Below are 25,774 nucleotides of genomic sequence, written 5' to 3' on the forward strand. Positions count from 1 at the left end.
TCTCATATGAAAAAGATAGTTATGAAAGCCGTTCAGAGTTTAGACTCAATTTAACTCTGTATCACTTGACTCTCTGTTATGAAAGACCCTCACAATTCTTCTATCCTCTTCACATTTCCAGTTTTATTTGTTTTTATTTTTACCTGCTCCAGGTATACAAACATAATATTGTGACCTGTAAGCATATCCACACAACAGTTTCCTGTTATTTCTATATTTAACTGTATTTGGTGCCCACCAGCATTTCTTGTTCTTTATTTTGGCTGTATTTCATTTATAAGTAGTGTTTCAAGGAAAGGTTCATGGGCATCTGTTCTCTGGATTCTTCCCTGTTTGCTTTGTATTTTTACAGTAACTCTGCTTCACATAATATCATTGGATAATAGTTTCTTTTACTCATATTATTGTACACAGAGTCTGTTGTTATATATTACAGCAGACAGCATGAGGCCACTCTGTTATTTTCTCCCTTTGCATGTGACTAGCTTGTTCTCCCTAGATACATGGAGTGGTCTTACTTGCCCTTAAAACTCTTCCCCAAGATATATCTCCATGTTGAGCATCTTATACCAAATTTCCCTGAAACCTCATGGATTTCATTATTGTTGCTTTTTTTTTTTTGTATTGTATATTGTATTTTTTTCCGTTCCATTTGTTAATTCTTGAGTTCAGGGATACCGGATATGAGGTGGGCTTGCACTTGTGTGTCCTTTTTGTCTATTAACTTCCTTCCATTAAGTTAATCTTTTGTGTTTTGTTTCCGCTTTCACTGAATTTTTCTCAAACTCTTCTTCTGTGATATTGATTTCCAGATGTGTCTATTTTGTCCCATAACTTTTCACTATATTCATTAGTTGTTACATGAGTATTATCCTCAACAAGATCATACATATAGATATAGGTCGGCAGTCACTTCCCCCTTTTTAAACATCTCATTCTATTGCTTTATCATCTCATCTTTGAGTTCCTGCTGGTACAATACATATTCACAATAAAATGTTCTATAGCATGGTGACTTTTCTTTTTGTTGGGGGGATATGTTTTCTTCTAGGTTAGGTATTTACCTTGCAAAGGACTTTTGTTTTCTTTTCACTGCAGTGCTTTTGCCTAGTTGCCATGTGAATTCTGTCATCTTGTTTAGGCTTGGGTGGTCCTGTCCGAGTTGTCTATTCAGTCCGATACAGTGTCGCACTGTATTTGAGAATTGTGCCTTTTCTCCTCCAATGGCCGTTTGAAGACAGAGTCTTTCATGTACTTTCTATTTTTCTGTAGTTCTGGGAATTGTCAGGGGCAGGGTGAGAGCTCAGCTGTGGAGGTACACAGATTTACTTGGGATATGCTTTTCTGAGAGTCTATGAAATGTATTGTATACTGTTTCACTCCTTTTGGTGGGGAGATGGAATTTACATTTCCACAGGGGACACTTAGATTTCAGCCCATTGTTCCAGGTCAGTGTGGAGCCCTAGAAGCTTTATTTCTGTCAGTCAGCCCTGTTGTTTACTTCCCTCATTTATCTATTTTCCCCAACATGTATTTTCATTAGTTGGAATTGGAATGACAATGTTACTTACTCAGTTTGCCTTCCTTTTATCGAAGACTTTTACTGAAAGTTCTTAGGAATTTTGCCACACTGTATTATATGTTACCTCTTCCCTCTGTTCAAAATCTTTCTTTCATACTTTGATCATGAGTTTGGAAGGTTTTGGGTATGAACAATGCTCCCGTCTTTGGTTGTTGCCAGGTAATTGTTTTCTTTTTGGATTTGTTGTTGTTAGTTCTGAAAAAGGGAGATAGCTTATTCAGGTTATTCGGCTATTTTAACATATATTTTACCTCATATTTAAATTGTGTGTTCCCATATATTGAGACATGGAGTTCAAGTTATGTGAAATCTCAGTAAGTACCATACTCTAGTGATTTTACTGAAAAATTAGCCCAAATCAGATTTGGGTTGGAGTCTTGTCTCTGTCCCTTGGTAGCTATGTGACCTTAGGTAAGTCACTTTTCCTCCTTGAACCTGATTCTTTATTACTAGTGAAACATGAGTGATAATAACAACATCTTTCCTGGGTTGTTATGTAGGATATAGTAGAGAACATATGAATCAGTGGCAAGTATACAAGAAATACTCAGTATTTATGGATTGAATGCCTTTCAACATATCACCGGAGCAATACTAAATATCAACACATGCTTTTAGGAGCGGTTAGAATTAAATTTGAAATAATTTTGATACATTATGGCATTTTTTGTGTGCTTATTATAAAAAGAAGGTGAACCTATCAAATAAAATGAGATGTGGCAATTAGCCAAAATCTCAGGCTCTATTTTCAAAGAATATTGGAAGTTGCTTCAAGTTTCATTGGTAATGGCTTTGTTTTCTGTTGCATGTAGGTTCTATGAATTTAGAAGGTAGCTTTTGCTTTTTATGGGAAATTTCAGTTTCCATATTTAGCTTCTTTTCGTTTGCCTCACCTTCCTTAAATAAATAATGCAGGGCAGCACAGTCTGCGTGAGTGTGGAAGTCTCTGCTGACTGGAAAGCAAGTCTGTCCGGTACATTTTCTGTGAGAAATATCAGGTTTTGCGGTAGAGAAAAGTGAAAATCAGCTATGTTTTGTCCAGTGTCACATCCCCTTGCTGAAATAGTCAAGAAAGGATTTTTTAATGCTTCTGTATATGTAGGTCTGAGTAGGCCTGACAAGAGCTGGTAGGGAGAACTTAGAAAATGGCCCAAGGGTCCACCCGCCAACTCTGGCCTGACCATAAACTGACTTGCTCTGGGTTTTGGTTCACACACTCAGAACCATGAAAGTTTGTCATGCTGCTTTGCATTAGCCTTAATATATAAGAGTGCTGCAATTTACAAATAATAAAGTTGAAATTATAGTTGTCATTTGCTGAATAGCTGTCATGGGACTGGGCTGGGAATTTACATCTATTTTCTCATGTAATCCTAACGCTACTGCAAGGAGAGTATTACACCTCACTGTAGTGATGAAGAAAATGATAGCAGGATGGTCAAATAACTTGCCATTTTCAAGTCTCTAAGCTTCTAAGTGACAAGCAGCTATTAGTGTCACTCAGGTGTAGATGGCTAGCAAGAATGTGTGCCCTGGTTTCTCAGATTATAAAGTTCTTATTTTCCACTATTCTATCTTGCTTCCCAGAAATATAAATTAACAAAAAGTTATTTTCTTCATTCTGTTTTAACAGCTTTATTGAGATACAATTTACATACCAAAGGTTCACCCATTGAAAGTGTGTATGTATTTCAATGATTTTAGCATAGAGTTGCCCAACCATTACCATCATCTAATTTTTGAATATTTTTATCACACTAGAAGGAAACCTTAGAGGATTAAAATGCAGACTACACAAATGAAAGCAAAAAAAAGCCAAATTTTTATCGCATACTCAATATACATTCAGCTATGGTTGTATCTTCTTCTATTGTAGAATCCCTGGTATTTGAAATGATGACCCCCCCCCCCCCCCCCCGCAATGGGTTTATGGGGCTTAACTTAAATAAGGTTTATGGTTTGGCTCTTGACCCTTTCTTTCCAAACTTAACTCCAACTAGCTTTCTCCTCTCTCTCCTCCAATCACACATTCTGATAACTCACAGTCATCTGCCCTTCTTCCAGGATACCCAGCACTTCTGCTCCCTTGCTGGAGGTGTCAGCTACTTGAAATTTTCTTCTCAGAAATCTCCTGTTACCTATTCCCCTTCTACCTGTCTTTCCCATTTTTGCTACAGTTTGCTGATGATTGTTCTAATAGCTATTGATTGATTGATTGATTTCCCAAGTATGAGATGCAGACTTTACATTAATCTCTTTTAGTCTTTAAGACGACCAAATTTCGTAGAAATTTTTACTTTTTTTTTTTTTGGTAAATGAGAAATCTTGACCATAAAGTTTCCAAGAATATTGCTGAAGCATTGGAATTCATGTGTCTGACTACACAGTGGGTAGATAGCCTTAGCCTCAGAGCACTAAATCTGCCAGACTGTTTGGCTAGAATCACAGTTACTTCCGTGCAAATCTGAATTGCCTACTGAGATGTGGAGCAAAGTTAAAAATTTAGAACAGATGTTCCAAGATGGAATTGATTGTAAAGAAGCCACTAGGGGATTTGGTACTACTGATGGCTTCTCTCCTTGCTGATCCACATACTTGCTTTATCTTAGATTTGAGTCTGTCCTTCTCCAGGCTTCTCCAGGTTTCTGCCCGAGAGGTGTGAGCCTTCTGCTGCTCTAAAACTCTTGGAAGGAAAAGCCTGCCATATTTACATGACAATCCTGCAGCAGGCTCTGAGCTGGGTGCCTGGTGCCAGTTCCCTTCTACAGGATTGAGCATCGGGCTCTGCCCTGGTAAATGTGCTAAGTAATGCAAGTTTGAGGATAAGCAAGACCCTTTCGTTCAACATAGTAAAGAAATGTGACCCGGATATACTTGTGAAGGGAAGTGCAGATGTCAAGTACAGGCACACAGATGAGACTGTAAGCCTGACAGTTTACAGGATTTATCTCATTCAGTCCTCACAACAGCCCAATTGTTTGGATACTCTTGTTATAGCTAATAGATGAGAAACTGAGACCTGGTAAGTAACAGAACCAGGTGAGTCCCCAGGTCTGTTTGATACCAGAAGTGGTACTCTTAATCAGTTCAGTATGGTACAAGGGGCACCTGGGTGGCTCGGTTGGTTAAGCATCCGACTCTTGGTTTTCAGCTCAGGTTCATGATCTCATGGTTTGTGAGTTTGAGCCCCACATCAGGCTCTGCACTGTCAGTGTGGAGCCTGCTTGGGATTCTTCCTCTCTCTCTTTTCCTCTATCTGAATAAATAAATAAAATTACAAAAATAAGCTTTAAAAAGATGGTACCAAAATTAAGTCATCCTATATATAGAGAGTCATATATAGTTATATATTTTATATACATATGCAAATGTATATAGTTATATATATTTTAATGTATTAATATATATTTGTATTTTCAGCTTTTGTTCTATTGTCTGTATAGTGAAAGTGGTCATATAGTACTTATAATATTGACACAAAGTATGAAGACATTAATTTTAGAATACTTTATATTAATTTAACAAAAATAAATGTTTTAATATACTTTTAAATAGAACTATTCCATGAACTAGATACATAGTTGACAAAAAAGGGTCAAGTGAGGCTTTGCCTTTCCTTGAGTACTTAAATATAATTTATTATCTGATTATATTAGTCAAACTAAAACGTATATAGTTCAATAAAAAGTACATGATTTTCTTTGTGGAGACTATAAAACCTTTTGTAATTACTTTTAAGCATTTAATTTTTATTTAATTGGAATCACTATGCAACTAAATGTCTTTTCTACTATGCTAAATGTCTTTTTCTAGTAGTAGAATATGATACACCTTTATATGAATTTATACACCATTTCTAAACATGTTTGCCATGTACAGAGACTAATCTACATGTGCATTAATATATGTATGTATATTAATTTGAAGTTGAAAAGCATATAAATGTCTGCGGTTGATCACCTCTTATCTTTCAGTTATATAACTTTTCCCCTACGAGTTTAAGGAGATGTTAGGTATTCTACTGATTGTTTTTTTCATCTAAAGCAGTAATAAGTGGTACTTTAATCATTTTGGTTGTAAAGTATCCAAACTGTTGTTCTTAGATAAGAGTTCTTTTGTGGTAGAAGATGATCTTGGTGGAAATATTTGCTCATGTCCTGCACCCTCAAGTTTTGAAATTTGAGACTGCGTATAAAAAATTTTTAACCATTATCCTTTAAAAATTAACTTTCCAGAGATTTTTTTGTTTTTATGTTCATAAGCCTACTTTCATTATTAGAAGATGAAATAGTTGAGAATAATGTCTTATTCAATATTATAATCCTAGAACTCAAAATACTGGCACATAGAGGAAACCCAAAGACATTTTTATGAATGAATGAATAGCATGTTGAGTAACTGGCATATGCCTTTGACCTTATAAGTGTAAGCAGTAATTCCATGGATGGCATACCTAAGACAAATATGAAGGTACATTCTTGCCCCTGTTTCCCAACTTGTTTTTTTCCTAATTGAATGGGAGTGAGGATGGAGTGGGAGGGAGAATTTTTGAGCTAATATTCTTGGTAGCTAGATACTTGCAAAGAATTCTGTTCAGATTAAAATATATTGAGAAGAATGGAAAATTTTCCTCTTGCCCTCTTTCTGTCAAAATTTGGATTTCTTACTATTTCTACATTTCATGAAGTTTGTTTTCACTGCCATATGGACCAGTATAAATGTGGAAACACCTACATTTACCTTGTGTTTTAGAAGATTTCTTATAACTTGAACTAGGGGTGGTGGCAGTATTAGTGGAAAAATGTCCATGTATTGGTAGCTTTTGGAGTAGACTTAGTAAGATTTGATAAATTGTGTTATACAAGTGAGGAAATGGGAAGAATCAAGCATGACACCAAGTTTCAGGTATGAGCAACTGTTTATTATTTTTTTTTATTTATTTTTAAATTTTTTTTTCAATGTTTATTTATTTTTGGGACAGAGAGAGACAGAGCATGAACGGGGGAGGGGCAGAGAGAGAGGGAGACACAGAATCGGAAACAGGCTCCAGGCTCTGAGCCATCAGCCCAGAGCCTGACGCGGGGCTCGAACTCACAGACCGTGAGATCGTGACCTGGCTGAAGTCGGACGCTTAACCGACTGCGCCACCCAGGCGCCCCTGAGCAACTGTTTAGATGGTGATGCCTGTTCCTGAGATTGGGAGCATGGGAGGTCTATTGTAGGATAAAATTAAATGTAGTAAAAAAGTCTAATTCTAATTTAATCCTGAGGTGACAGGAACTGGATTTACCCTCTCACCTGAAACAACTAAAAAATGGACAAAATACATGAAACAATAACTGTCAGAGCATTGGCCATAAATCAATAAAAGGTTCATCTGTTCCTGAAAGACTGGAAATAAATGAGGTGAGCCTTATGCTTGCCACAGCTTACTTCCTTGGAGAGTTTCCAGGTTTCTACACAGGGAGAGGAAACCCAGGAAAAACCTGATAATATTCCTAAACTGAAGAGACAGAGCTAGGAATCTGGGGAAGCCAGAGATGCCAGGGATTTCAAGGTAAAGTTCATGGGAGGAGAGAATGGGAGAGAGGAACTCTAGAGACATACAGAACAGCCATGAGAATTATCTCCAAACAAATAGATGCAAAGATTTTTTAAAAAATTTTAGCAAATAGAATCCAACAATATATAGAAAGGATAATGCATCACGACCAAATGGTTTGTTGGTTTATTTGTTCCTTTTTAGAGAGAGAGTGTGAGTGGGGGAGAGGGGCAGAGAGACAGAGAGAGAGAATTTTAAGTAGGTTCCATGCTCAGCATGGAGCCTGATGCACGGTTCATTCCCATGACCCTTATATCATTACCTGAGTTGAAATCAAGAGTTGGATGCTCAACCAACTGAGCAAACTAGGCTCCCCTATGACCAAATAGGTTTTATCCTAGAAATATAATATTGCTTTTGTATTCATAAATCAATAAATGTAATTTACTACATTAACAGACTAAATTTGAAAATCCGTATGATCATCTTAATAGATGCAGAAGGAAAGAAACATTTGGTATTCACCATTCATTGCTGATTAAATCTCTCAGTAAATTAAGTTATAGAGGAAACCTCCTCCACATTATAAAAGACATCAAAGACAAACCTGCAGCTAATAGCATACTAAGTGGGTTCCCACGATCAGGAGCAAGGTCATGACATCTGTGTTACTACTTCTATTTATTTAGTATTTTCTGAAGATTGAAAATAGTATCCATTAAAAAATATTTCATGGGGCATCTGGGTGGCTCAGTTGCTTAAGTATCCGACTTCGGCTCAGGTCATGATCTCATGGTATGTGAGTTCAAGCCCTGTGTCAGGCTCTGTGCTGACAGCTCGGAGCCTGGATCCTACTTCAGATGCTGTGCCTCCCTCTGTCTCTGTCCCTCCCCCACTCAGGCTCTCTCTGTCTCTCTCTGTCTCTCTCTCTCTGTCTCTCTCTGTCTCTCTCTCTCTCTTTGTGTGTGTGTCTCTCTCTCTCAAAAATAAATAAATGTTAAAATGTTTTTTAAATTTATTATTGTTATTAACATACCGAAATAAGCTTGATTTTAGAATATCAACCTTGTGTATAATGACTTTGCTAAAATTTACTTCTTAATTCTCATAGATATTGAATCATAGATTCTCTTGAATTGTCTTCCACAATCTTATTATCTATATATAATGACAACATTATGATTTTGTGAAAAGCCCTGTGCCTTTATTTATTATTTTTATTTTTATTTTTTGCCTTAATGTATTGGCTAGGACTTCAAATACAGTGCTGAATAGTAATAGAGATAGCATAGGCTTCTATGTTTGATTCCAGAAGTTAAAAAGATATTTAAAAATATTTCATATTAAGTGTAATTTTATTATATATACTTATGAATATTCTTTAATAGAAAACAAGCTCCTGTCTATTACTAATATGATAAAAATTTATAACTTGGAAGAATGTTAGTATTTATCTTTTGTTATTTATTGAGATTATCTCTCTCTATATTTTTTTAAAGTTTTTTATTCATTTATTTTGAGAGTAAGAGAGACATATGTTGAGAATGAGTGGGGGACAGGCAGAGAGAGAGGGAGTGAGAGAGAATTCCAAGCAGTCTCTGCACTGTCAGCACAGAGCCTGATGTGAGGCTTGATCTCACGAACCACAAAATCATGACTTGAGCCAAAATGGGGAGTTGGATGCTCAACCAACTGAGCCACCCAGGTGCCCCAAGATTATCGTGTATTTTAACCTTTGTTCTGTTAATGTGAAAAAATAACTTGATTTTCAAATTTTAAACCAAATTTGGACTCTTAGAATAAACTTAATTTGGTTTATTTCTTTAAAAATTTTTTTTTTCAACGTTTATTTATTTTTGGGACAGAGAGACAGAGCATGAACGGGGGAGGGGCAGAGAGAGAGGGAGACACAGAATCAGAAACAGGCTCCAGGCTCTGAGCCATCAGCCCAGAGCCTGACGCGGGGCTCGAACTCACGGACCACGAGATCGCGACCTGGCTGAAGTCGGACGCTTAACCAACTGCGCCACCCAGGCGCCCCGGTTTATTTCTTTTACATAAATTAGAATTTAATTTGGTGTTATGTTTGACAATTTTGCATCTAAGTTCATGTCATTACTCTGTAATTTTATTTTCTTTTGTATTCTTCTCATTGTATATTAAGGATGACATAGCCTCCTGGGATAAATTGGAAACATTTTCTGTTTAATCTCTATAAAGTTTTGTATCAAATTGGTCTCATTTTTTCCTTAAATACTTGGAGGAATTTTCCAGTAATATTACATGAAATTATCTTCATAAGAAGTTTCTAAAATACAGATTAAATTCCATTATAAGCTAAGGAACAAATCAGATTTTCTGTTTCCTTGTGTCAGATTTGGCAAGTTGTGGTTCTTTTTTTTTTTTTTTTTTAAGAAATTTGTCTATTTAAACTCACTATCATATTTTGGGCATAAAGTTATAAAATATTTTTATTACCTTTTTAATTTTTGGAGAACCTGTGGTAAAATGCCCTCCTTCATTCTTGATGTTGGTAATTTGTGTTCTTTATTTTTTTTTTTCATCAGTTTGCCAAGAATTTACTCCTGTTAATATTTTTTAGCAACCAATTTTTGCATTTGTTTGCTTTTCCCATAGTATGTGAGGTTTTTGTTCCACTAATCTCTGCTCTTTAAAAAAAAATATTTTCTTGCTTCTTGAGATGGAAGCATAGATAATTGATTTTCAGCCTTTTTGAAACTTTATATAGCTAAGCTATATAAGCATTGCATTCTATGAGTAGAAATTAGTCATATTTTTGAAAAAAATTCTTTTTTTAATGTTTATTTATTTTCGAGAGAGGGGAGAAGGGGCAGAGAGAGGGGGAGACACAAAATTGAAAGCAGGCTCTGGGCACTGAGCTGTCAGCACAGAACCTGACGTGAGGCTCCAACCACAAGCTGTGGAATCATGACCTGAGCTGAAGTCAGATGCTTAAGCAATGAACCACCCAGGTGCCCCTCAAAATACTTTCTAATTATCAATTTAAATTTGTTTTGGCCCAAGTGATACTTATATTTTATTCATTTTAAATGAGCTGGTTATCCTTTTGTTATTTATTTCTTGATCAATTTCATCATGGTCAGAAAACATACTTTGTGTATATTGTTTTCTACTTTTTCAGTCAATTACAAAGAGGGGGCTGCTGAAACATTCAATCTAGATTTTGCATTTTCTATTTTACCTTTAATTTTGTCGGTTTTTGTTAAGCTGTGTATTTTCTTTGCCCTTCCTTCCTTCCTTCCTTCCTTCCTTCCTTCCTTCCTTCCTTCCTTCCTTGCTTGCTGTGTATTTTCAGTTTATGCCTTCTCCTATGGCAGAATCTTACAGGGATCTTAAATAGACAGCCAGGAGTGGAGTCAATTGCCCTCCTCCTTGGGAATCCTTGAACAGCAATGTTTGTCTTCTAAGAATTGTGAAATTACAGAAATCTCTGATTATTTTTATAACCCCTTAGCCGTTGCTTTCTGGTTGGTCTTGGCATTTTATATTGCATACGCACAGCTAGAAACTGACAAATGTCTCTAGGGGAAATTGCATGTAGAACATTGGTTCATTCTCAGAGGCTCTTGGGATCTCAGCTCTCCAAGTGTTGGGTGCCTAAAATGCTCTCAATTTCTTCAATATCACAGGTTTTAATGAACCCAACTGTTAGAGTTGTTTTCAATTAAAGGGTACGTCTGGTATCAGTACTACGTCATAGTTGCTATACTTTATTTATTTCAACTTGACTGTAAGCCTTTTGAGGGTGAATGGAATGCTGTCATAAAAACTTAGGTTAGGGGGCGCCTGGGTGGCTCAGTCGGTTAAGCGGCTGACTTCGGCTCAGGTCATGATCTCGCGGTCCGTGAGTTCAAGCCCCGTGTCGGGCTCTGTGCTGACAGCTCAGAGCCCGGAGCCTGTTTCACATTCTGTGTCTCCCTCTCTCTGACCCTCCCCCATTCATGCTCTGTCTCTCCCTGTCTCAAAAATAAATAAACGTTAAAAAAAATTAAAAAAAAAACAACTTAGGTTAGTACATTGGTAAGCATATTACATATTTTATCAATGTATAAAAGGGAATATAATTCTTTTGCTTTTCAATCACTAAAACTCCAATACTACAGGAAGGATAACGGAATGGAAATAATTAATGTTTCATAGTTGGAAATAGTTGGATGCTTAATCCAAGTTTTATAACACAAAGTGTGTCACTTAGCCAAGTTATTTAACATGACTTTGAACAAAAAGATGATAGCATTTCCCAGTATTTGCATGGAGATTGACTGATACAACACATAGTAAGTGCTCTTACATATTCAGTTGATTTCTTTGACCCTCCATCCAGCTTAGTAACACACATTTTGACTATAGTGACCAAGTCAGCATTTAAATGTTTGTTTGTTTTTGAAGAGAGAGAGCACAGAGCAAACAGGGATGAGCAGAGAGAGAGGGAGACAGAGAATCCCAAGCAGCTTCTCAGCACAGAGCCTGATGCAGGACTTGAGCTCATAAACCATGAGATCATGACCTGAGCTGAAATCAAGTCTGATACTTAACCAACTGAGCCACCCAGGCACCCCAAACAAGTCAGCACTTATTTCTCCAAAGAAGAACAAGAATGACACTCTTAGGTACTTGTACAAAGTTTTAGTTTTACAGATTTAGGGATAACAGTGACGCATGTGATAGAGGGCTGGTACTTCTATGGAACCTTCCAATGTTGCTTCAGTTTTACTGATGCACTCCAGGAAATCAAGAATAAACCTAAAAGCACAACCCAACAGAAAGGGAGGAGTCAGTTTCCTTTATGCCTCAGAGTTAGCAAGGAATTTAGCCTTATGAGAACAGAAGTGAAGTTCAAAAACTAACTTAAGCCTGTGCACAGTATCATTTTCTCTTCTTGAATCAAACTGCTGTGTCAAAAGGGGGAAATGCTCAGGACAGTTGCCTTCACATAGCTGAGTTCAGCTTCTTTTGATCCAGCAAGGAGACATTACAACCTCAGAAAGACAGACTTGATGGAAAGTCCCAAAGACCTGAGTACGGGTCAAGGTTGTCATCTAAATAGACTTAGTTCTTACCCATCAGACTACACAGCAGATAAATGTTACATCTAGGAGATGAAGGCTTGATATTCGTCTTATACCTGGAATCAGTTTTATTCCCTTTATATAATTTACCATTAACTTCTCCATGTTGCTGCTTCCCCTGAGCTATTAAAGCAGGATTTTCAGGGCTTTAAAAATGGGTTTTGTTCTTGTGAAAATAATCTCAGGCATTATGTAAATATAGCATTTTAAAAAGACTTAAAATCATGTATATGAGAAATAAAGTATTATGGAGTCATTCGTATCTATGCCTTTGTGGATTATAGTTACATTTGAGGCATCAATAGGAAAAAATGTAAGCCTATTCTACACCAAAGTAAGGAGATAAAACATTGAGTAGCATAGTCAAGATCTTCTCAATTTAGTTTAATGCAGATACTATTAAAGTTTAATCAAAATGTTGATATTAAAAATTTCCCAAATAAGAAATAGTATTAGAGAAAATGAGGAGAAAAACAACTAATGCCTGTGAAATATTATTTGCTCTTCATGATGATCCAGAGCAGATGAAAGTCTAAGTTGAATTTAATTTTTTTTTAGTCATAAATCTAGATGACCCAAACAATCTGAGATATTCCCAGTAGACTCTGGAAAAATGTCAGTTGTGTGTGTACCTTTTCTCTGTTCTTCCAAAAGAAGCAGCTGGGGGAGACTTACAGTCTGGTTTTACTATCTTTACCTTTACTGACTTCTAAAACGGAAAATTTTAATTTTCTGGTTGTCTTGAAGCTATCTACCTTATGACAAGGGCAGTCAGGAATGGAAGACCTTCAGTTATTTTTTGTGTCCCTACAAAAAAAAAACCTAAATTTCTTTGCACTAACCCTGGAATGCTTTCATTCATCAAAATATTAAGCAAACAGTCAATCTTGGAAGTATGCACCTGATATTGATTAGAATGCCAAAAACAATATTAAATTTAAAATGCACTGTTAAAAGATTCTAGTGTGGATCTTACTTCTTGGAGTAGAATCCATTTGAGCTATGGAGAAATGGGGACTTAAGACAATGACTCTTGGTCATTTAGTTTTATTGTTCCTACATATCTTTAGGTATCTTAAATAGTTTGCCAAATTGTGAATTTAGGACAAATATGTAATATTTTGTCTTCCATACTTATGAAGTATTTCATCTCTACAAAAAAGTAAAGAAATGATATTGTAAAGATGTGAGAACCCATTATAAACTTGCTAAATCATATTAAGTGTACCAAATTTATTTTAGTATTTCTTTTACACTTTTGAAGCAGGATAACATTGTAGATGTAGTTTCAACCTTTTGAGTACTCATTCCTGAACCCTTTTTCTCTGTTGGAATAATTGCTCTCCTAAATGTGGTATGTAATATTTTATGTAAGTCTGTATGTACATAGAAATGTATATACATTTAGGGCCGCCTGGGTGGCTCAGTCGATTAAGCATCCAACTTTGGCTTAGGTCATGATCTCGCGGTTCTTGAGTTCAAGCCCCACATCGGGCTCTGTCTGACAGCTTGGAGCCTGGAGCCTGCTTCAGATTCTGTGTTTCCCCTCTCTCTCCGCCCTTTCTCCACTCGTGGTGTGTCTCTCTCTGTCTCTCACAAATAAATAAAAACATTAAAAAAATTAAATAAGAAAAAATGTATATATATTTATATACTGTACATTTAAAACATATATTCTATGTAATATGCATATATGTATATCTGCAAGCAATATTTATGTGTATGTTGCATGTTTTTAGCATCCTTAAAAACTATACATATTGGAAATAGTCTTTTTCAACTTCTAGTTCAGTCATTTTAGCTGCTATGTATGATTCCTTCCTGTCTATAGTTCAGAATTTACTTAACCATTCTTTTGATAATACATTTTAAGTTGATTCCATTTTTTTTAATATATGAAATTTATTGTCAAATTGGTTTCCATACAACACCCAGTGCTCATCCCAAAAGGTGCCCTCCTCAATACCCATCACCCACCCTCCCCTCCCTCCCACCCCCATCAACCCTCAGTTTGTTCTCAGTTTTTAAGAGTCTCTTATACTTTGGTTCTCTCCCACTCTAACCTCTTTTTTTTTTTCCTTCCCCTCCCCCATGGGTTTCTGTTAAGTTTCTCAGGATCCACATAAGAGTGAAACCATATGGTATCTGTCTTTCTCTGTATGGCTTATTTCACTTAGCATCACACTCTCCAGTTCCATCCACGTTGCTACAAAAGGCCATATTTCATTTTTTCTCATTGCCACATAGTATTCCATTGTGTATATAAACCACAATTTCTTTATCCATTCATCAGTTGATGGACATTTAGGCTCTTTCCATAATTTGGCTATTGTTGAGAGTGCTGCTATAAACATTGGGGTACAAGTGCCCCTATGCATCAGTACTCCTGTATCCCTTGGATAAATTCCTAGCAGTACTATTGCTGGGTCATAGGGTAGGTCTATTTTTAATTTTCTGAGGAACCTCCACACTGCTTTCCAGAGCGGCTGCACCAATTTGCATTCCCACCAACAGTGCAAGAGGGTTCCCGTTTCTCCACATCCTCTCCAGCATCTATAGTCTCCTGATTTGTTCATTTTGGCCACTCTGACTGGCGTGAGGTGATACCTGAGTGTGGTTTTGATTTGTATTTCCCTGATAAGGAGCGACGTTGAACATCTTTTCATGTGCCTGTTGGCCATCTGGATGTCTTCTTTAGAGAAGTGTCTATTCATGTTTTCTGCCCATTTCTTCGCTGGGTTATTTGTTTTTCGGGTGTGGAGTTTGGTGAGCTCTTTATAGATTTTGGATACTAGCCCTTTGTCTGATATGTCATTTGCAAATATCTTTTCCCATTCCGTTGGTTGCCTTTTAGTTTTGTTGGTTGTTTCCTTTGCTGTGCAGAAGCTTTTTATCTTCATAAGGTCCCAGTAATTCACTTTTGCTTTTAATTCCCTTGCCTTTGGGGATGTGTCGAGTAAGAGATTGCTATGGCTGAGGTCAGAGACGTCTTTTCCTGCTTTCTCCTCTAAGGTTTTGATGGTTTCCTGTCTCACATTCAGGTCCTTTATCCATTTTGAGTTTATTTTTTGAATGGTGTGAGAAAGTGGTCTAGTTTCAACCTTCTGCATGTTGCTCTCCAGTTCTCCCAGCACCATTTGTTAAAGAGACTGTCTTTTTCCCATTGGATGTTCTTTCCTGCTTTGTCAAAGATGAATTGGCCATACGTTTGTGGGTCTAGTTCTGGGGTTTCTATTCTATTCCATTGGTCTATGTGTCTGTTTTTGTGCCATGATTCCATTTTTTTTAATGAATATGTAAATGTTGCATTTGACATTCTTGTGAATGACTTGAGGTCACGTGGAAGAATTTCTTCAAGACAGGTGCCTACGAGGGCGACTGCTGGAAATAAGGGCATTTATATTTTCAACTTGACTTTGTATTAGTAGTTGTACTAATTTACATTCCCACCAGCAACAAAGTAGAAACTGTTTCTCTACATCATTGCTTATTCTTGTATATGATATTTTTGTGCATTGCCTGGAGAGGTCATAAAATTAAGTCAAAACCAGCTCCAGAAATGTTTTGCTACTTTAGTCTTATAGTCTCAAGGACTGTGTATCTGTTGTTTATAAGATTTGATGAATCAAAACTCCTAAATTTTGGGCAGTCTACACAGCCTAAAAGGGAATCAAAACTAGAGGTTGTTTATCCTGCTCGCTCCTTCCTCTTTCCCCCTAGTTTCATCCTGTAAGTCACAGTAGACAGTGAAAAAGGCTCCTTGAAGCATTAATCATCATCTGTGTTTCCGCATCTGTGTTTGCAAGCTAAAAAATATGCTGCATTAGTTTTCACACAGGGAAAGCATGTCAGACTTTTCATTACAGGTCTTATTTCTTTATGTATCAATGAAATTGTTGAACTAGCCTAGTAATTTTAGAGTTTTAAATTCTATTCTATACCTTTATTAGAGTCAGTCACTTTGCAGAAATAAGCAAATCTCTGAAAGTAGTGGTCTTATATAATGCAACTAGTTACAACAAAAATTAACAAGTTGGTTTTACTTATATAGATAATAGACCTACCTAAAAAAAATTGTTGAAAGCTCCTTCCCTCTATCTATCTATCTATCTATCTGTCTATCTATCTGTCTATACATCTATCTATCATCTATCTCCAAGGGACTACATATGTTACCAAATCCTGTGTAGATTATATTTAAGATAATAGTTATAAGGACATTTCCCAAAATGTCCTGCAAAGGCTAGTGTGTGAGATAGTGAGCCAGTGCCTACATTTCAGTACTTTTTTAGAGGGCACAGATCCCTGGATTTTCACCCTATCTGGTCAATAAACCACAAATCCTCTACAGGTTTCTGACACTTGCTCTTCTGTACTGATTCCCAAACAGTGGGGTGATTTGTTCCTCCCTGAGTTCATGTTGCCTGGACCCACATCACACAATTCCAAACAAAGACTAATCCAAAAACACACTTTGTCACAAGAACCACTACTGACAGCCTGTCATCTCCCAGTAGATCCAGTTGAATGTAGAAATGGAATAAGAATTTTATTAAAAGTTTTCAAAAGGCTTTGTTGCCAAATTAGATTATTTTCATCTCATATTTGTCTTCATAAAGAAGCAGAGTCCACAAGTTTATTTTTCTCCTAATACTGTTCTGATGGTAGAGGAAATAAAATGAAAGCTATTGGAATTGGTATCTAGCTAGATAATAATAAAAAAAATTGGCTAAAGTAGAGAATCATGAAAGCAACACAAGCCCATGGTAAATGTTTTACTTGGCTTAAAACATATAAATGTACATTCATTTGCAATATTGTTAAGTAGAGTTAAGGTTTTTTTTTTTCCTTAGAGCATAGATTGAGTGACTAGATTTTTGTTTATTTTTTATAGCATAAACCAGTGCAGAATTTAACCTATAATTTAAATGTTTTCTTCTCTAGAGCAGAACATGATTTTCTTTTCTTTTTTAGAACATGATTTTAAAGACACTTGCAAAGAAATCTTCTAGGTTTTTATTACTTCTCAGTCTTCTGCATTGGTTATCTCACATATAAGATCTGTTTCTTTGGCTTTAATTACCCATTTCTTAAGAAAACAGAAAGAGAATAGTCTAGAGTAATAGAAAACCTTCCAAACATAAAAATCAACATTGCTTCAAGATAATTTTGTGATTCACAAACAGGCCAGAAACACAATGCAGCATCTAGAGGCAAACTCCACAGACCTCTAGGACCAGGCTCTAGAACCAGGAAGCAAGAAGTGGCTGGGTTTAACTCTGTGTTGTAACAAGGACCAGATTGGCTCACACAGGGCCTGGAGGCATATTAATGGCATTACACTGAGACAAGATACACTTACAAGTAGAGATTTTAAAAGTTTTGAGGGCTACCTCTTTTGGTACCTGGTATTAAGCTGCTGCTTGGAGCGAGGGATGGAAGAGAAAGGGAGGCATAGCAGGACCCAGGCCAAAGTGCCTATTGACTCAGAAACTACAGTTGCGGTAACCTCAGGAAACAAAGGCTCAAGATTTCTTAGAAGACTTGTTTCTGAAGTACATACCCATGAGCTGCTGGAGAGACAACTGTAAAACCCACAGACTCAGGTTGGAACTCAGGGGAGAGAAACAGATAAAGGCACAAATAAAGAACAAAAATGGCAACAACAACATGAAACTTTCCAAGAAATTCCCAGTCAATTTGGACCTGAAAATTAAAATTGCAAAGCACAAGAGGTCAGCTCCATGACAGATAGTCACAAAGTCAACATACATGTTTTTTTTTTTTCTTGAATTCAAAATGATTGGACTTTCTCACCTCAAATAGTATCTTTCTCATTCCCTATACCCTCCACTTCTTGAACTTATATGAGGTGTATGTTGGAGCTTCTCAAACTTTCCCTGGCATTTTTTCCCTTTTCTTTCATATTTTCATCTATTTATATCGCTTTGTAGTCTACTGGGTCAATTCCTTAGTCAAATGTTCTAATTACTTCATTTTTTCTCTGGCTTTGCCCAAATTAGTATACATCCATAATTTAATTTTAATGTTATTTTCATTTCCAAAATTAATAAGTGACATTTTAAAGTAATCTTCATAAGGTTTTGATCCATATTTGTCTGCTTTTGCTTCATAATTTCTGTACTTTATGGATATTTTTTCTTCTTTTAACATTTTGAGGATTTTCAGAGCCATTTAAATGTGTTTTTCCCCAAAGGATTGTTTTAATTATTTGCATTTATTGAGGAGGAAATCATACAGCCAGCTAGATTATTATTCAAGAGCGAGAAAGAAAGAAGATATTACCAAAATACAAGAGCTGAGAGTTTATAATTGAAGCATTCTTGCTGACACATTACTAGAAGATGTGCTTCATCTAAATCAATCAATCAATCAATCAATCAATCAAGGAAAGGAATGTGATGTTATAAGTACTCATGAACCAAAATAGTGGTAAATGATATTGGTAAGGCTATTAATTTCCTTAAATTATAAGGAAAAAAAATACAACTCTAAGCCTTAGAGGATTATTATTTCAGTAGCCAAAGCATATTAATTCTTGTATTTGGGAAGAAAAAGATGCACTGAATAGCTTTAGACTTTGTTGGGACTATGTAAAGTAAATGTTATTGCTAACATTTAAGAGCAGACACTAAAATATTATGAAAACCCATTTTTTTCTTAGCATTTTTGGGAAAGCTATATATATGTGAGATAGAGTTATCTAAATAAAATTCAATCCAGATGGCAAAAAATGGAAACAGAAAAATATGAAAAAGAATGTGAAAGAAGTAAATAAATGAAGTGGAATAAATAAGTCCATATCTAACTAGTAATTATAAGACACATTAATGCACTAAACTTACATGTACAGATGAAGGCTACTGGATACTATATTGAAATAAAATTTAGACAAACACACCTTCTAAGCTACTGAGAAAGTAGTGTGGAAAAGTTGTAAATGAAAGAAATATAGTATGAAATTCTAACCAAGTGCTGCTGGTATAGTGATATTAATATGAGACAAAATAAAATTTAAGAGAGAAAAACATTATTAGTGTTGGAGAGAAATTTTACAAAATGATGGAAAGAAAAAACTAAGATATTGCAGTAGAGAACCTGCACACAATTCACATTTTTTTTTCTTGAAAAAATTGCAGAAAAGGAAAAGTACACTCATGGACCAGAATAAGTGTTTTTTTTTTCCTCTAAAAGAGTAGAGATTTTTTTTTCTCTAAACAGATTCATTCATTCATGTGTTCTTCAGTAAATATTTTTGAGTACCAGAATGTCACAAGTTCTGTGCTAGGGATTAAAATAACAACAAAAAAAGAGGTAAGCAGGGGCGCCTGGGTGGCGCAGTCGGTTAAGCGTCCGACTTCAGCCAGGTCACGATCTCACGGTCCGTGAGTTCGAGCCCCGCGTCAGGCTCTGGGCTGATGGCTCAGAGCCTGGAGCCTGTTTCCCATTCTGTGTCTCCCTCTCTCTCTGCCCCTCCCCCGTTCATGCTCTGTCTCTCTCTGTCCCAAAAATAAATAAATGTTGAAAAAAAAAATTTAAAATAAAAAAAAGAGGTAAGCATACAAGTTGATATGCCTTATAATTAGCAGTATAAATGAGGAGGAATTTATTATAGGAATTGACCTGAATATATTTCAAAAATATTTTATTGAATTGAAGACCAAATTACTTACTGATACTTACAGCAAGAGGCCAACCATAGCATTTTAAAAAGACTGTGGCTATAGTATATGTAGTAAAAGTCCAGAAATGTACAATGTAATGAAATACAATGAATTCTTTCTTTTGGAAAGGATAGAGGGAGGTGGGACTGGGATTATAAAGGCTGTAGAAGAAAAGATACAGAAGTTTCCATTTCATATGTTAATATTCTTTTTAATCAAAATATTTGAGGCAAACATGGTAAAATATGAAATTTTGTTTAGCTGAATGGTAGTTAGGGTCTTTTAAACCCTATGATTTTGTGTATTTAATGGGAAAAAACATTAAAACTCTTTATAAACTTCAGAAGTACTGTGTAATTATTCAGAACTTCAGAATTCAGTACTTCAGAATTATTGTACAATTTACTTTGCCAAAGGCCTTGACACTGTTTTGAAAGCACACTGTTCACTAAACCTTAAAAAAAATTCCATGGTAACCATTGCACCATGCAACAAACGCTCCTTGAATCTGTTGTATCTGTAAGAAAGATAGAGATTTGGGATTATGGTGGGAGTATGGTAAAACAAGTGTATTGTAAGAAAATTAGCTTTCTCTTACTGTTAATTTTTTTGGAGTTTATTTGTTTATTTTGAGAGAGAGAAAGAGAGCGTGTGGGCACACGAGTGAGGGAGGAGCAGAGAGAGAGGAAGAGAAAATCCCAAGCGGCTCAGAGCCCAGCAAAGGACTTGAACCTGAGAACCTTGAGATCATGACCTGAGTCAAAATCAAAGAGTCAGACACTTGATGGACTGAGCCACCCAGGCCCCTCTAAGAAATACTACTTGAGTGCCTATGTCTTGGGCACTTTTCTAGGTTTTGGAGAAATGATAGTAAGCAAAAATATCCTCATAGAACTTGCCGATAGTGATAGAGGTAAACAACATCAAATAATTACATGCAAAAGTGGTACAAACTGGTACATGTAGGTATGAACTTAGGAAAAAGGATTTATCATAGGGAGATCAGGGAAGATGATTTTTGAGCTAATGCCTCAACACCAGTGACTGAGCCACCTCGGGACTCCTCTCTTACTATTAATTTTTTAATGTTTCCTATTTCCAGGCTCTAAAACTAGTGGATATAAAGCAAAATGGAGTCTTTGAAAAGCAAATAAATGTAGTATTTAAGTAAATATCTGAAAATATTGTTGTAGGTTGTAGCCAAACACACTTATCAAATGTTAAGAAGCAAGAAGATATCTCCGGTTTTTCAGTATATAGTTCTATCATAGTAACCACTGCTGGATAATTTATGGAGGCTGTAGACATAAGGTATGTGTATAAAAGGTGGAAAAGTGAAAAAGGAGCTAATAAGTTTTCTTACTTTTGAAGGTATTTCTCGGGTTTTCCTTCTGTTGTTTTTTTGTTTTTGTTTTTGTTTTTTTAAATCTTGTCCCTGTTTCAATTTTTTTTCTCTAAACAGACTCATTCATTCATTCATGTATTCTTCAATAAATATTTTTGAGTACTAGTATGTCATAGGTTCTGGGCTAGGGATTAAAATAACCAAAAACAAACCCAAACTCTATTCAAGGTAATTTATTGCTTTTTCATGCCCAGAGACATATTGAAGTAGTTAATGTTTAATGTCCACGTAGAGATTTTAAATCACTGGGAAGGCTTCCTCTCAAGAATAAACAATCAGCTAACTGAACAAACAAAACCCTGTATCATGTTAAAATGCCATTGTCATACAATGCCCAGATCATTTGGTGGTAGGGACTGTGTGGAACCTTGCATTTCCTTAACACACTGTCTTTACAGGTCATTGCTTGTAATTACATACTCAAGGTCACTTTCTTTCCAGACACTGAGATCACTAGATCATGGCCTAGGTCTGCTTATCCATTTCTATAAACCTACCACCTTATATAATAATGCGTATTAGGCACACAGTAAACATTTGTGGAATAAATGACAAATATAAATGTAGTGATGCATGTTTAATGTGTCTGTGTTACTCTGTTTCTTGCCTCTTCTGACAGTGCCAAGTAACTTGTCTGTAGAACAAGATTCAAGATGAATCATTAAGAAATAGCAACTTGAAATTTAGTGTATCAGGAACGATGCCCTTTTTTTTTATTCCTTCTTATGCTTTTGGGCCTAACAACATTTCAGGATAAATGATACTATTTTTAATTGCTTTTTAACATTAAGTAAAGGGAATACTAATATTTTTAAAAAATAGGTATGATGCATTTGGTAACTAAATCTATGCAATTATTGTATATATTATTGTATATATTTATAAAATTATTGTATATATTTATAAAATATATAAATATACTCACAATTTATGTCTCGGTTAGCATGTGGCAAGAGCAGTTCTGTGATGAAAGACATCTAGATGTCCCAGCACCCCTTGGCCAGACTACAGCAATGGATGTTCTCCGACTGGTTTACTGTGCCATCTTCATTTCATGAAGATGTTGTTCTTGTTTTGTACCAACTGTGGGTTTTTTAAAATCACCTCTGTATCTGTTTTCTTTCTTTTTCTTTTTAGCTCAAACCTACCAGTTTATCAGCACATCCTGCTGGCTCTAGATTCAATTTTGAATATTTTAGCTCCCCCACAATTTTGGCTGCTAACACCCTGGTCAAAGCCATCATCATCCCTCCCAGGATGCAAACAGTAGCTTCCATTTGTGCTTCTTGTTTCCATTCTTGCTCTGATTGTCTGTTCTTTACCAAGAAGCCACGGGGAGCCTCCAACAATGTCACACAGGGCAGCCCCTTGCTCCAAGGTCTCTATTAGCTTCCTGTCTCCTTAGATGAGAATGAAAGAGCTCTCCATGTCCTACAGGTCCCTGCATCATCTGACCTTGGCCACCTCTTTGACTTTGTTGCAGACCTTTCTTGCCTCTGAGTCTTTGTTTTTTCCTATTCCTTCTGCCTGGAAATCGTTAACTGAAGACATGTAACAGTTTGTTCCCGCCTTTATTTAAGTCCTATTTCAAGTGTCACAACTTCAGACAGGCTGTCCCTGACCTCTCTACAAAAATAGATCGCTTTGTCATTCTTGATTCTTTTATTATGAGGTTGTACCATATCTTGTTATCTATCTGTCTGTCTGTCTATCTGCCTATCTACTTCCCTCCCTCCCTCCCCAACTACAATGTTAGCTATGGGTTTTATTTCAACCTCAGTGTAACCCCAGGGCATAGATAGTGTCTGGTACATGGATGGTACTCAGTAAAGACATTTTGAATACGTTTTTTTTTCCTCCTTGAAGTCTTCCCTTATGGTTGTTACCTTCATTTTCTTCCTTGTTTGTTCTAATATTAGTACCATTTTTAAAGCACATGTTTTATCTTCATCATGATTGTGGATTACATAGACAGAGGAGCATGCCTTCTGTTTCCCTGGTGCTTAGTATGTTTTTGCTCCTAGTGGTAATAATTGGGTTGTCACTGCCTGCTATTTATAGTAAAATAATAGGTAGAAAATAATAACTAGAAAGAACTCATTATTGCCTGGCATTTTAACCTGCTGTCATGTTATTGTGCAGTGTCCAGATTGTTTTAGAATTTTGCCAATGTTTCATGGTACTTTACTGTTGCCTATTGGCACAATAGTTCCTGTTAGGCAGATTCTTAGCTCATGAACCTGATATTTTCCCTTTTAACAGAATCTCCGCTAGTGTTTTGCTAATTACTAAGACATTTCCAAGTTTTACTTGTAATTTATTTGTCATTAGGAGAATTGTGAAAAGCTAAATCCTATCATAAAAGACTAGAAATGTTGTGTATAAAGGGGAAGTTTTATAAAAGGAGTGATTAAGACCTATGTCTCTGGAGCTAGACCTTCCAGATTTCATCTTACTCTGTCACATTGTGACTTTTTGTCAAATTGATTAAATTCTCTTTGTCTGAGTTTCCTCATCTGGAAATTGAAGATAACCATCCCTACCCCATGGATTATTGTAGAGATGAATGAGTTAATGTATTCCAAATACTTCTAACAGTCCCAGAAACATCATATTACTGAATAATTATCAGGTCTTATTATTATATAGTGGCACAGTTACTATTAAAGACCCATATTTGTGAGAAAAGAATTTACTGGTATTTACACTTGACATACAATGCATTACTGAAACTCATGCAACATATTTGAAGAAAAAAACAACTTTAATTATCCTAACTAAACTGCATTTGCCTAATATTGGTCAACTCTTTTGAAAATTATCCTTGAATGGAGAGATAGGTAACAAACAGTCAATAGTTCATTTGAAGTAGTAATCTCACTTTTTTTCCATAAATGGGCGATGATCATTCACTTTGCTCTTGTAAGAAATGAAACTATAATGACATTTGAAAACCACAAAATATAACCTGCTTTGCAGAGACTTTGTATTTATTTTTCCATCCTATATTTTACATTTGTTTTAGAAGTTTATAAAACCTAACAAGGAGACTTTTTGTAAAATTTCAATGAGTTGGGAATTATTTTTGTTGGTCTTAGCCTAAAATTGATACATCTAATGGCCAGCAAATTAAAAAAAAATGCAACAGATCCAGGAAAAAATACCAACTGCAAAAATAAAGGTGAAATGACAAGTAAATTTTCTAAAATTAGTTAAATGAAAAGCATAAATGTATTGGAAATGAATTACATTAAACTAAACATTGCTTTAAATATCACTGTTTTTACATATCTATGATACCTCTCTAGAAGATTATTGGTGCCTATTTAAAAATTTGTTTTGGGGTGCCTGGATGGCTCGTTTGGTTAAGGGTGCCACTGTGGCTCAGGTCATGATCTCTTGGTTCGTGAGTTCAAGCCCCACATTGGCCTCTGTGCTGACAGCTCAGAGCCTGGAGCCTGCTTCGGACTCTGTGCCTCCCTCTCTCTCTCTGCCCCTCCCCTGCTCACACTCTGTCTGTCTCTTTCAAAAATAAATAAAACATCAAAAAATTTAAGACTTTGTTTCAGTCTTTTTGTATTTAACACTTATAAACAGTAAAGAATTTCTATGAGTGGTTCTTTAAAGGAGACACTTGGAAAACTTCAAGGTAACTTTTATTTTCCCTATTTTACTTTAAATGTATTTTTCCCTTTGAAATTTAGTGAACCCCTCCTACTGAATTTTGGAAATCTTTCATTTTTTACCAAAGGCAACATGCCTGCTAAGAGTCAACTGAGAGCAATATTTGTGCAGGAATTTTAATTTAATAGATACACCAGTTTATAATGGAAACATCAATGCAACACTAACAACAGTGGAAGTGTAGACATTGCTGATTATATTAATGCTGTAGACTTACTTTCTCCAAATGAAGATCATTCCATTTTCTATCTTTTTACTACTTGAAATAAAACATATTTACATTTCTTCTCCAAGAAACATCATTCAACATACATCTGACTACAACTTTGAGTGCCATGAATGCGTGAAGGCTTGTTTTGTTCAGTCTCATTATCTGTATGGTGGAAACTGTACTATCAGTAAAGATGCTCTCATCAAGAAATCACTTCAAATAGTGTCACTACCTGAAACTTTTATTAAAAATGCTAGTGTTACTAAATGTACTTATTTAAACTGTATTTACTACTCAGCTATACAAGCTTTATTAACATTTTTCTTTTTTTAATGGATTATAAATAAATTATCTGAATAGTTTCCTTTTTAAAAATATTGCCCAATACTCAGCCTATTCAAGAGTCTGAAGTACTGCATTGAGAAATCATTTAATCTGTATCAGTCATAATTCTTGGCCACTGAAAAAGGACATTAACCACAGATCACACTACCTCATCTGCCTGTGTGCACCGTATCCCAAGACATCAGACTGTTTACTGTCTGGTCTGTCTG

Source organism: Prionailurus bengalensis, chromosome C2 (assembly GCF_016509475.1).
Source record: "Prionailurus bengalensis isolate Pbe53 chromosome C2, Fcat_Pben_1.1_paternal_pri, whole genome shotgun sequence".
Taxonomy (NCBI): Eukaryota; Metazoa; Chordata; class Mammalia; order Carnivora; family Felidae; genus Prionailurus; species Prionailurus bengalensis.